This window comes from Pectinophora gossypiella, chromosome 8 (assembly GCF_024362695.1).
Source record: "Pectinophora gossypiella chromosome 8, ilPecGoss1.1, whole genome shotgun sequence".
Lineage (NCBI taxonomy): Eukaryota > Metazoa > Arthropoda > Insecta > Lepidoptera > Gelechiidae > Pectinophora > Pectinophora gossypiella.
This window is the reverse complement of record NC_065411.1, coordinates 1,624,042-1,638,412: the sequence shown is the minus strand read 5'-3', so window position 1 is coordinate 1,638,412 and position 14,371 is coordinate 1,624,042.

Below are 14,371 nucleotides of genomic sequence, written 5' to 3'. Positions count from 1 at the left end.
TTCTCTGCCCGCGAATCTACAATCTGGGTGTCGTCAAGGCAAGGATGAATTTGGATATTCTAGGTTACATGTTCTACCCTTAACCACACCATCACTTACCATCAGGTGAAGTATAGGTCAAATGCTTTCTTAAAGAAAATATATTATTGCTTGTTTAAATAATAAAATTTATGCAAGTGCGACGCTCCGAGCAATCACATTTATTTTACATTTTGTAAAAAAAAAAAACATCCGAAACGTAGTTTTACATTCGGACTCGAAAGCTACAAAGCTAGAAGAACTTTACCTACAAGAAACATTATTAGACAACAATTAACATCTTCCAAAATTAGGTATAATACTTTATTAACTTTATTATTAAGTAACCACAAAGTAAGTATTCGTCCGGCCATATATGAATAAAATCGAAAGTGCCGGTAGGTGCGCGAGCGCAGTGAAAGTAGACCTTGCACTTGAAAGCGAAAGCCGGCAAACGATATGCAATCGGCTGCACGTGATAATCACTAGCAATTAATCAGTAGCTGCTTGCTTACCTTATCGTGAGGTACCTTTAAAATAATAAACAGCCTATATCCGTGTGTGTCCCCCCCTCCCTCGGTCAACCTTAAAACAAGTAAAATAATTATTGTCTTTCATTTATATGGGTTCAGCGTCTGTTTGTAACACTAAGATGGTAGCTGATGCCTATAGCACAGGTTTGAGTCTACTTTAGGCATCAGCTGAAATGATTACTTTGTAACTTGCTCTTTACTAATTTTATTTTATTTTTATTTTATTCGGGGAGCTTACAGCATTATTTACACAATCAAAACCTTAATAATAATAAAGGCTAATTACAAACTACCACAGATAGAGAAAAGACAGTTAACGGAGATGAGAATACCACATAATAATTATGTAATCAAAATAAAAAACATAAAACAAAACCAAAAACAAAACATAAGCACACCTAAAAAATAAAACACAATATAAGTACCTAAACAAAATAAAATACCTAACTAGGAGCTGCAATGACCACTGGCAAGCAATGATTTAATAGATCTACTGCTACTGCAAAACAGATCACACTCAGCATTGATGCTATTAAATAAACTCATGCATTAATTTTGTAACTTCAAAATTGTTGTTAAATGGCTTTGTGTGGAAATAAATTTTATTATTATTATTATTATTATTCTCGCACGCACGCACGCACTCACGCACGCGCACACACACACACACACACCACACACACACACACACACACACACACACACACACACACACACACACACACACACACACACTAATCAATTAAATTTCTTAGTTTAAAACTTAAACATGCATACATATAGGTAACTAATGTTAAGACATCCGGGAAGTACATCTGGAGCACTGGTGATCCCGAAACACAGGCTCTGGCTTATCTCGGGCGCCAGTCTCCACTCGTACATACCCTTCAATTGTGCATTATTTTGTGAAACCCATTTATGTACATTGTGGAGAACAAATAAAAAGATCTTTATTATTATTATTCTGCTAATCAAAATATCTGTCTAGCATTCACAACATTGGGGGCATAGACCTATAATGGACGGTATTATGACATAGCGTGTTGGCCGACTTTGGCTGCATAATTCATTATTTGTGCGTGCCTTACCATCTGCTACCGCCGGGGCAGACCTTCCGGGATTGCAGTACGTACAATGCACTGCAATGCATGCAATAGAATCGAATTTGAGTCTCACAGCCGAGTCGTTTTTGTAATAAGGAAAAAAATAATAAAGATTCTGATAACAAAGTACTTAAAGCAAAACATTGACCAAATTGGATATGTCCTTAAAAAAGGTTTCATACCATCTACACTGAACCGGCGTGCGTGTATGAAACGATTGGTGAATGGAGGAAGCAAAAGAAGTGTGTCAGGATCGAAGCAAACGGAATATCATAGTCTCTGCTTTCTCCGGTCAAAAACAATGTCGTGGTAAAACAATAACATAGACGACAAAAAAATCAAATTCAAATTCAAAAATATCTTTTTTCAGTAGGTAACATAGTTACACTTTGAATCGTCATTTGTTACATAATTAACGAACGTCTCATCCGCCAAAAACTACTGTAGCTTCTCACAACCTGTATAGTCGGGGAAAAGAAGCTGCAAAAAAAAACTTCGGCACGAGGTCCTAGACGTTTCTTTAAAAAAACACAAAACATTATTTATTTATTTATTTATTTATTTCTTGGAAAACCAACAGCTTACAAGACAATACAATTTAGATTCAAAAACCTGATTTGAATTATTATTTAGTAGTTTGGCTGCCTAATTCCCAGACAGTTAATACCATCCATTTATATATATCTAAATAATCACTAAGCTTATAATAACCTCTCTCTCTCTTTTTCTTCTCTTTTTGTCTGTGTTTTTATAAAATCTATCGCCTCACAGAGCTCACTGAAAAGCTACAAAGCTACAATAATTTTGTAAGCAAATTCCATTCTCATTTCATAAAACATAAATGATTTTGGCTACTTTATGCTACGAGTTTAGAATATAAAAACCCTATTACGGAATCGATATTATATCACACTTCTCAATACATTACGTATGTCGTGAAATTAAATAATATATTTTCTTTACAAAATTGCAATGCTTTTTGCTTTCCATTAAGCTTTATAAAGGTGACACCACACAATTGACGTTTTACAAATCTCAACAACAAAACCAACAATTTTATGGTGACAATAAAGAACACCTCTCCCAGTTTATATAAAAACGAAAAACATAAGATTTTCTTGTGACGACGCCATTATGGTTGTTCATAGAACTCTCTAGTATTGTTCTGTAACAATAGGGAAAGTTGTACACCACATTTGTTATAAAAAAGTGCAGAAATGAGAAGGTTAGTTACGCTAGCTCGTTATTTATTAAATTTAGTGATAGGCAGATAGTGTTGTAAATAATAAATTACACTACATATTCTATTAGTGTTGCCTGTTTATTCGGTGCGTAACCATATCATAAAATCATAAACAGCCTATGTATACATATAGTCCCAGTGTGAAGAGGGTATGGAGCATACTCCACCATGCTACTCCAGTGCCGGTTGGTGGAGGTATTTGTTTAACCAGTAACGGTGTTTGCGGGTGACATAACCATATAAAAAATTAAATTCAAAAATACCTTTATTCATTAGGTAACATAGTTCACTTTGTATTGCAATTTTTTACATAACGAACGTTTCATCCGCCTAAAACTATTGCGCTTCCTCACAACCTGTATAGCCAGGGAAAAGAAGCTGCAACAAAAACTTCGGCACAGGGCCCTCGACATTCATTTAAAAAAAAAAACATACAATATTGTTAAGTACAATGTTAATTCGTGTGCCATTGTATTGGGCTGGCTAGATAGACAGTCGCTATAAAAAAACCGGACGCGTGATCTTCAGGTTAGGTAAGCGGACCCTGTGAAAAATGGGGTGACGTTAGGGAGATGATGAATTCGTGTGCAGGTTCAAATGGCATCATAAATCGTTTAAAACAAAAAGGTAATAAAAATAATAATTAGGTAATTATTATAAACATTAAAGGAATTTTATTCAAATCCAAACCCGAATCACGAGGGTTGGAAGAATAAAAATAATGACTTATAAACTAACGACTTGTAAATTTCGCGAATGGCTAATTACTAATAGTTTTTATAGTATTAGTACGTTAGTTAGACGACCTCCGTGGTCCAGTGGTTCAGCGTTGAGCTCACGATCCGGAGGTCCTGGGTTCGATTCTCGGTGGGGACATATCACAAAAATTACATTGCGGTCCCTAGATTGGTTAGGACATTACTGGCTGATCACCAGATCGTCCGAAATTCAGATGATCCGTGATTAATTCACTTATTTTAAAAAATCTAATATTATTTGCGAGAACACATAAAATACAAAAAGGTGGTAAAATTATTCAAATAACAATGTAGTGATGTGTTCGGCCTGCATGCAGGCGTACAAATATACATAAAATAATAATAATAAAGTAATGGTACATTGAAAAGATTTTTTTTTTATTACTTTAATATCTCATAATTTATGTGTACTTAACAAGAAGCGAATTAATAAATTAACAAAAACTTGGTATAACTGCGACCTTGTACCACATGTCACCTAAAGTATTATAATGTGCACTTTCCAGAACAATTTTCGCATGGAACCGACTCCCGCGCACTTCTAAGAGATTTCGAATTCCCACCGCTGCATTGTTTGTGCCTGAAAAAACTAGGCTGCATACATTAGTGTTTTACCTGCATTATGTGATTAGAAAATTGAGTTTCTAGTCTGGTTGGTTATATATAGACTCATTTTCCTTGAGAGATTTTTCCTGTTTTTATTTTGACGTGGCTTATGGTAGATTTGCCGCAGGTAGCGTTAACTACTTGGCCGGACAAATGGGGAGCGCTGAAATTGCTCTCACCTTGTATAAAAAATGGCTTTTCTGAGGTTAACACACACAATTACCAACTTCAGTTTTGCCGAAAGCTATGTGTAATAAATATATATGTGTAAAGATGGAGATTACTAGTACCATCGTATTTCCGAATCCTAAATGTCTATCCCAGGTCGATGTTATGATAGGCTCTAATGTGGCTAGCAAAACCGAACTTCGATTTGAAGGTTCGGCCACATGGCGCACAGAATAACTGGCCAGCAGAATTAAACGTATAGTTGTAGGAGGGCTTGTGTCGAGTCTTCCGTATTTGGCGTTTTACGTCAAGATCTTCGAAACGCCTCTTCCGACTACGTTGCAAAGGCACATTAAGAAATAAGAAACATGATTAAGGTACAAGATACATGAATGTATATATTTTATTCCATTACACTGTTGGGAAGCGTCGGTTCGAACCCCGGTGTCAGACTTACACCAATGAGTTATTAATTTATCTTAAGTGCAGTTTCCACTACCACAGTTGGCTCCACCATTATATACAACGATACGGCTCACTACCTATATCGATGAGGTGTGGGTATTTAGCTTATCTTGCGATGGATGTACCTTTGACTACCCCAACTATATAGTCGTGAAGTTAAGTTATGCTACTGTCGCTTTTCGAGATCCTTTGCTTGACTAGCAAGCAGGAAAGAATTTTACAAACTGTCTGTTTTTAGCTTAACGTCATTATGAAACTAACTAAAGAAAGCTAAAAACCCATAGTTCACTCGGCTTCTTTCCTAATCTAGTTAACAATCGGCATGTGTGTCATTCCTTAGCCAATCAATTATGATGTGTAGACTGTGAGAATGAGACTATGTTTCGATATAACCCGGTTTTGATTCAATCATTTATCTACACAAAAACGAAGGGTGTCACAAATGAGAACCTTTCACTGATACTTATTCGTTATTCCCCTATCTCCCTAGCGTTATCCCGTTTCAACAGGGTCCATTTACCTAACCTGAAGAGTTGACAGGTCCGGTTTTTTACAGAAGCGACTGCCTATCTGTATTTCCAACCCGTAAATGGAAAACCAGAAGTTGATGATGCAACGGGGGCCGTTAACACCAGCCCAATACAGATAATGTTACATATTACGGTATTTCTATGGAATGTGGATTTCGTCACGATGTTTTCCTTAACCGCTGAGTACGTGTTACCTAAACATTTTTGATCCAAACATGAATTTGAAAACATAATCGATAAATCATTGGCTTAAGCCCACGCTGGGGTAAGAACCTGCAATCTCTTCCCCTTTTCCTGTTCTTCTTCTTCTCCCGTGCGAGAAGCCAAAGTTCCTGGCCCACCGACTCAACTGGAATACCACGATTCCTTATGGTTAGCTGTTATTAATTCGCACCTGCGGTACCTAATGGGATAGGAAAATCACAAGACGGTTTTTAAACTTTGGAGCCACTTTAGATATGTGAAGCCCTTTTGCTGTCGCCCTAGTCTACATACACTTCCACCTCACTAATAATAAGGTACATATGTACTATAATATTTTTTTATAAAAAGAGCAGTTTAAAGATATAGGTACGTTCATTTAATGAAATTACTCAAATTCAAAAATATCTTTATTCGGTAGGTACCTAACATAGTTACACTTTGAATAGTCAATTTTTATATAACGATCGTCTCATCCGCATAAAACTACTGCAGCTTCTCACAACCTGTATAACCGGGGAAAAGAAACTACAAGAAAAACCTCGGCACAGGGCCCTAGACGTTCTTTAAAAAAACTCTCGTTAAACTGAGAAACTATTCGTCATGTTCGCGATACGGCTTCCCGTCACGTCACGTACACGTAGTTACGTAAATTATGTGCTGCTCGGAACTGAACACGTTAACGCGATCACCTTACATGCGCCGGAGACACACCAAGAGATATCTATGTGACGTGTAAATGTTATAATTGTCAGTATTATTCAAAACCTATATAAACTATTCCATCGCCTGAGCAAAAACCACGTACAAGCGTGGAATCTTGGAATAATCACCTTCGGGTGTGATGCTTCGGAAGGCACGTTAGTCCGTGGATCCCGGTTACTACTTACCGATGTAAGTACGTAGTCGTTACATGAATCAGGGGCCTTTGGCGGCTCAATAGTAACCCTGACACCAGGGTTGATGAGTTTAGCAATCCATCTCACAACCCACACGATAAAACAAGAATATCAATACTTAAACTACTACATATACTATGGAAGAAAAGGAGTGGATAGATTATGAAGATGAAGAGGAAATAGAAGTGAGGAAATGCGCCTTGACTTGCGCTTTAACATCTTTTTTGACATCTATGACATCTTTTTTTTTTTGGACTGTACAATTGCAATAAAATACTTTTGATTTTGATTTTTTAAGGACTCCAAAGACGATCAATCATTCTCTCACTACATCTCTATCCTCACATCTCACACGCAGTGAAAGTGGCGGCGTCTAATTACGCGCGATGACGCCTGCTCGTGCGCATATTGACTTTTTGCACACCACTGACAGATACTGATGTATTACGTGATGTTTTGTCACCTGAGGAAGCTGTGTGATTCATGTGGAATTTGTAGGTTATCTAATGCTTATCTCTAAACAGCCTCGACTGCGTGTATCACGATTGAGTACGTATGTTATTTTTGTTTTTCATGATTTGAGCTGGTGGGTGGATTTGAACCTACCACCTCACAGTGAGGGTCAAGCGTTCTTCCGACTGGACTGCTGACTACGGCTCCTACAATAAGTACCTACTGACAAAACCATATCCCGAACCAATTCACGACACCAGTAAGGAACTCTCTTGCTTCACTCCCAAATACAACTCCTCATTTAATTCCTCCTATTCCTATTTCCCACCGGGGTAAGCAGAGACTATAGAATTCCATTTGCTTCGATCCTGACACACTTCTCTTGCTTCCTCCACATTCATCAATCGCTTCATACACGCACGCCGGTTCAGAGTAGATCGTATTAAACCTTTTCTAAGGACATCTCCAATTTGGTCTATGTAAGTCCTTCTCGGTCTTCCTCTGCCAGCCCTACCATCAACTTTCGCTTTATATACCGCTTTTGCAATTCTATTATCATTCATCCGCTCTACGTGTCCAAACCAACCTAACATTCCCTTCTCAATCTTAGTCACTATATCGTCCTCCTAACCATATTCCTCATTAACTGCAAACAAAACGCACTTTCACGTGCCAAGGAGAATAGAAATCATTACTCTGTTATCTCACTTTGTTACTTATGTCAAAAACCATTTAAGCCGCCAGGAAACAGACAGTAACTGCTTTGTTCAGTTCTTAACTTACTATAAACAAAAGTTACTTAAATACCTACCCAAGTGTTAGCTTTTCTCTATTCATTACTTTACAAAGACAAATTTCATAATATTATGGACAAAAGGACTTCTGTGTAAGGAAGTAATTAGTAGGAAGACGTTAATTTTCTTTACTTGTTATGTTACGTAAAGTGAAATAAACTTTTGGAAATAACCGCAGCTTTATGTTTTTTGAGAAGTCTTTCGTAATAATAAGAAAGTTATTGACCTAAAACGCAGCTCGTAGCAAGATTATGAATATTATTTCGTTTCTGAAAGTGCAAGAGTTAAACATGGGAAACCAGTTTACAAATATCACTACAAAAATAGAAGAGAATAAAATTATGTGTAAGTAATAGTTGTGTTCTTAATTCATAAGCAAAATAATATTCCTAAATTACATACATACATACATACATAAACTCACGCCTATTTCCCACCGGGGTAAGCAGAGACTATAGAATTCCATTTGCTTCGATCCTGACACACTTCTCTTGCTTCCTCCAAAAAAAAAAAAGAGAGAGAGAGAGAGAGAGTCCTTAGAAAAGGTTCAATACGATCTACTCTGAACCGACGTGCGTGTATATTCCTAAATTCCTAGCTTTAATAATGATCAATTGTGTAAATATTCTTAGTATTTTTTGACGTGACTTGTTGTAAGTTTGCAACACGCCTGGAGGTGTATTCTTAGGTAAAGGTATGTACTGTATGTACCAAAATATAAATAAAAAATATCACAAATCACAACATTAGGTAACAACAAAAATTATACCTAATCATGTCAGGTACGTCAATACCTACCCATACACAAATACTTCTGCTATCAATGTCGCCCATAAAAGGAATGTTTGCATGGCAAAGTTCAAACTTTCGATTGCTAATTCCAAGTTCAATGACCTTCGACGAATTCGAATTGCGAGAAAGGCTGTGTTAAAGAACTAAGAAGTCAAAAATTTTGCGCTTGCTTTTGAAAGTACAGCGCAGAGCAATCATAATTTGCGGTGACGTCAGACAATTTGCAGTAAAATGTGGAGATGCAGCTAGAAAGCTCTCAACTCTCACTTGATTGCAGGCTAGGGATGTGCTATCAAGTTTCTAGTCGTCTTTCATTTGACGCAAATTATGGTCTTCTATAGTTTCCTTTAAGAAAATGCTCTTAATTTTGAAATCATCAAGAGAGAGAGATTTCTGTTGTCGTTACTTTTAATAAGTACCTACATTTATATTTCGGTACATTTTACACTTGAACAATTGAATCTAACAAGAACATAACATAAGCTCACGACTATATCCCAATTGGGGTAGCCAGAGGTACATCCAATTGAATCTAATATTGTACTTAATATAACTTTATTTATTTTTAATCTTGCGTAATTCGTCCCTAATAACTTCCGAATAATTATAATTTAATTACTTATTATATTGTAATTGCATACTTAAATAAATAACCAATTTATTTAATCAACCTTACACTTTAATTATAATAATTAAAAGGTCAAGATTGTCGAATAATCTGGGACGATCCAATTAAAATATCTAGCGAAAATAATGATAATCATCATCACTAACTTAAGAGCCACGCTCTTGTCGGTGAAGCATTCTCTATGCTACTTTTTAGGGAAAAATAGGGCAGTGGTTGCCCTCTTGCCTTCCGCCCCGCAGTACTCTGTCTGACGCGAGTGGGATGGCGCCCAAAGTAGACTATTTCGAAGCCATACCAGGACCTCCTCCGCCTCTGATGAATGAATAGTACTGACAGTTACTGCTGCACTCTGTCAAGCAGGTTCCAGGTTACAGTCCCTGTGACTTGCGCCTTCCGTCCTGCATTGCCGTAGCGATGGCTCCCACCCATCGCCTCTGCAACCTATAAGGTCTTCACGCGTATCCCTAGGCAAGAGTTCTTTTACCCCGTAGGTACTTTATGATAATGATTAGTAAGTATGTGTTCATATGTTTTGTTCATAATTAGGTTACCAATCCATATCAAAATACGTCCAATATAATGTCATGGGTAACATCATGACTGCTCATCCTATCCTTGCAAAGTATTTTTCAATCTATATCGTCATTATGTCGACGTATGGTGGATGTATTTTTTATCTATACACCTCCCGGCTTGACTAGAGCTGCAGGTTCAAGTCCCGTCCGAGTCCTTTGCGCCCAATATTTTTAACATCACTTCTAAAACACGATTACCTCCTCAAATAGGTATTTGCCATAAACTTAGTAACTTTCCTTTCTATGTGTTTGCGAGCCCCATCTCTAGAATTCAATTACGGTCTCACAAATAAGCGGCAAAGCTCTTCAAGTTTTCACCTGCTTCTAGCTCCGAGACTCTCGCGCCACTCTTAAGATTGTTTTCCCCTTTAATATTATGTGGAGCTCTCTCTCTGACGCCATTAAACCCGACGCGGACCAACTTGTTCTCTGAACTGCAGCACTTTTATAACTAATATAGGAAAAGCTGTCGCATATGAAACCAGTCAAATCAAAATATACTTTTTTATTGCTCTAGAAACATACATTTAAAACATAACATAGTACAGGCCTGTATCTGTGAAAAGGTAGGTGGGGTAAATACAAATAATAAAAACAAATTAAAAAAGAACAATTTATTTCAGTCATGTAAACATTTTGTATGCAATTTGTTTCAGTCATTACCAATTATGAAATTTCAAAATTAAAATTCTAAAATTAAAATTAGAAAAATATTTAAATAAAGATTTATTTATTATTTAAGATGAAATCATTAACAATTATAATTAAAATAATTACATTACATTTTCTTTTTTTTTTTTGGTAAACACTGTTTCTGTGGAAAAGTCACATAAACTCTCTTTATTTTTCACTTTCCATCCACCGTCTGCAGTTTATATGTAATACAAACTGGACTTAAAAAAAAAGGAAAACATGAAACTGTAGGAGTAGGGCTCTGTGCTGGGAGGTTTTCTGCCCATGTCTTTCCCTCAGCGATACAACTTCCGATGTGGTAGTCATTTTACAGCTAGAACATTTACATAATTTGTAATTTAATTTTTATTATTAACTATGTACCTAAGCCAATTTTTAAAAAAACATTTTTTTAATTTTGAATTTTTGGTCACTTACAGTTTATATTATTCACACTTTAAGATACTTACAGAATTGTACCTGTTCTCGTACAATGTTGAAACATGAACAGCAGTCAGCAACATAATAAAATTCATACCAACACACAAGTTTCGCTGCAGCTTTCTATCGAGACGCGTTTTCTCCATATCCCACAGTTGACGCGCCTACAGACATGTATTACATTTGCATAAAGCATTGTGGACTTATGGAATAAGCATGCCTTGGGCAAAAAGAAAGGTAGTAAAACCGATAATCTTCTATCGTGTGGGTTATGAGGTGTGTACTACACCTTATTAACCTTGGTATGTTATCTACCACCTCTTCTGTTGCAACGTGGACGTGCAATAGTCAAACAATATAAACAAATAAAATAAATAAAGCAACTTTATTGGTAGTTGTTTCTGTCCTAAACTGCTTTCACGAATTTTACTATTGATAAGGCGATACTTTCACTTTTGGAAAATGCCTATTGAATTGGATATCAAGTCACAGATAAAACAAGCTGATATTTATAACCATTTAGGGTTATTATTGCTATTTAGCAATAAGGCCGCTTATATTGTGCTTATTTTATTCTTCTGTTCATGTCTTGAGTTTATGTTTTGTGCAATAAAGAATTATTGTTTGATTGATTAGGCGTATTATACCTCTAGTAGTGTGGTGACACTTTTCATATTCAATTAAAAAACTTTATATGAAAGTTATGAAACTTATCTATTCGTTAGATTTGAAAATTGATGTAAAGCTGGTTTTATTTCTACTCATGTCATAAGTTCCTGTAATAATATGCATCACGCCTGTATCCCAGAAGGGGTCAGCAGAGGTGTAGGTGTAGTATACACGGTGTTAAAATACTAAGGGGATGATTCAGATAATGATTCTGAGCTGATGTCAAGTGGATTTTCCTGTCAGAAAATTTATGAAAATTTTATTTAACCAAGCCTAAACTAACACCCTGTATACACCCATACCTCGCCAAGTATGTTACAAACAAACAAGCTCTACAGTATTAAAGGCTTTAAGAGTAAAAATTTCAATTACTAAATTTGACCCAAGACAGAATAAAACAAACGGGTCAAGCTAAATAAAACCGTTTAAAAAAAAAAACAAAATAAAAAATACTTATTTATTTAATCTAATTAGATTAAGTATATTAGAATTATTGAAATATAAAAATCAAAAGAAATTACACATTTTCAAACTCATAGATTTTGACAAATTCGTTGAATAGTATGCCAGATTACCACTTTCCACAGATAATTCTCGATTTGTAACTGCTGCGGTGTTCAATTAGCACCTAATCTGACAGTCATTGGCCACAGAGCAATAATCCATAATGTTGCATAACAAACAGCTGTACTTCCGATGTAAGCCTGCGGTTTGCAAAGTGCCCGGAACTGACACTGAGAGTCTGAGCCCATTTTATTCCTACGTAGGTGTAAAATTAAATGGTGCTACTTCCTAGATAGTAGTTTCCTAGGTCAAAGATAAATTAAGAAATTCTAATTACTAAATAACTGCCTCCGTGGTCTAGTGGTTAGAGCGTTAGGCTCACGATCTGGAGGTCCGGGTTCGATTCCCGATGGGGACATTGTCGAAATCACTTTGTGAGACTGTCGTTTACTTTGTTTGGTAAGGAATTTTTAGGCTTGAATCACCTGATTGTCCGAAAAAGTAAGATGATTCCGTGCTTCGGAGGGCACTTTAAGCCGTTGGTCCTGGCTATTAGCCGTAAAAAACACCTCCACCAACCCGCAGTGGAGCAGCGTGGTGGAGTATGCTCCTTACCCCCTCCGGTTGATTGAGGGGAGGCCTGTGCCCAGCAGTGGGACGTATATATGCAGTTTATGTAATTACTAAATAAAGACAGATCTAAAGATGACAAAAACAGTTTTATTTTTTCTATTTAATTTACTTATGAATTTTAATTTAAAAAAATGCGATATTTTATCACGTTTTTCTATGACGTCACAGGTTGCTTTTTCATACAAATTAGTTTTTCATAAAAATAGTAATTTCGTGTTTTGACGTTTGGTAAAAAGTAACTGTTATAACTAGTTGGAAACTACCCTATTGGGCTGATTCCTGTAGACACAATTAAATTGTATTTTAAGTTACACCTGTCATTTTTTTATCCGCCGAAAAAGAAAGGGACGGGTAACCGATAGGCAGAAAATTTATAGAGCATACGTCATTTTTCTTTACCTTTGATGGGTTTGCTCTTTGCCCCAGACTTGCCCGAAGACATTGACGAGGCCTACGATGGAGCGAGCTCGCCCAGAAGGTGCCTGTTCACTCTGGCCTTAAAAGCACCCGGGTTATATGCATTCGGAAATACAGAAGACGGCAGAGAATTCCACTCCCTAGCAGTGCGCATAATGAAGGACGATGCGAAGCGCTTTGTGCGTAGGTTATCCATCAAATAGGGATGGAATCCGGCCGTACGTCTGGAAGTCCGAAGTTTATGCAGAAATCTTAAACGTTCTCATAATATTACACTAGCCAAAAACAATCCGACAGAATTGCTTTGACACCACACGTCAAATGGGTTGCATAAATGACACATGAACTAAAAATAGCATCACGTCTGTAACCCTAATGGGTTAGGCAGAGGTGTATAGCAGATTGGTACCCACTTCTCGTTAGCTAAGGCGAGTTTAAGTCCCATGTAATAGGACGCAAGTTTATTGCCATTAACAGGGCGTAATTCGTGGGAACCACGTGATATCAATTATCTATTAGATATTATGTATACTCGTAAAGAAAAGAAAATCTAAAATGCAAATTCTGCGTCTACTCTACGCCTACCTAATGCTTACCGAAGGCAGTTTTCCCTAAGTAATTAAAATGAATGAGAAGAAAGTACTGCAGTGGTGTAACGTAAAGCGTAACAGAGTAACAAATAGCGACAGTCATCCATTTAGATTATTGTCTGGCTGTCTACCTTATTTCCTCTGTCTTGCCTTGGAAAGGATGTGAAAGTTTAGTTTTAATATACCTACAAACATTTTCTATGGCCGGTGACGTCTCGACGATAATATTTCCTTAAAGGATTAAGTTAAGTTAATGAATTTCCAAAAGAAAACATTTAAATTCGCAACAAAAACGGCCCACTGTTGGACACAAGCGCTAAGCGTGCCCGTGATCAACTGGATTTACTTTTATACACGTTAAGAAAATTAATTAGTGACTTCAGATTTGTCTTTTTTTGATGCCATGTTAAGATAAATGATGCATTGTATAGTACCATAATAGTAATTGCTGAATGTAATAATATGTAGGTATTTTTTTTTATCTTACCGCATAGCTCACGGGTACATCCCAATGGGACTAGTCAGAGAGGTACATCCGTCACAAGATGAACTTTAGTACCTCAGGAAGTAGTAACCCGGACTAACAGCTTCACGTGCCTTCCGAAGAATGAATCATCTTACTTTCGGACAATCAGGTGATCTGCTTGTAATGTCCTAAACAAACTAGGGGTCACAAAGT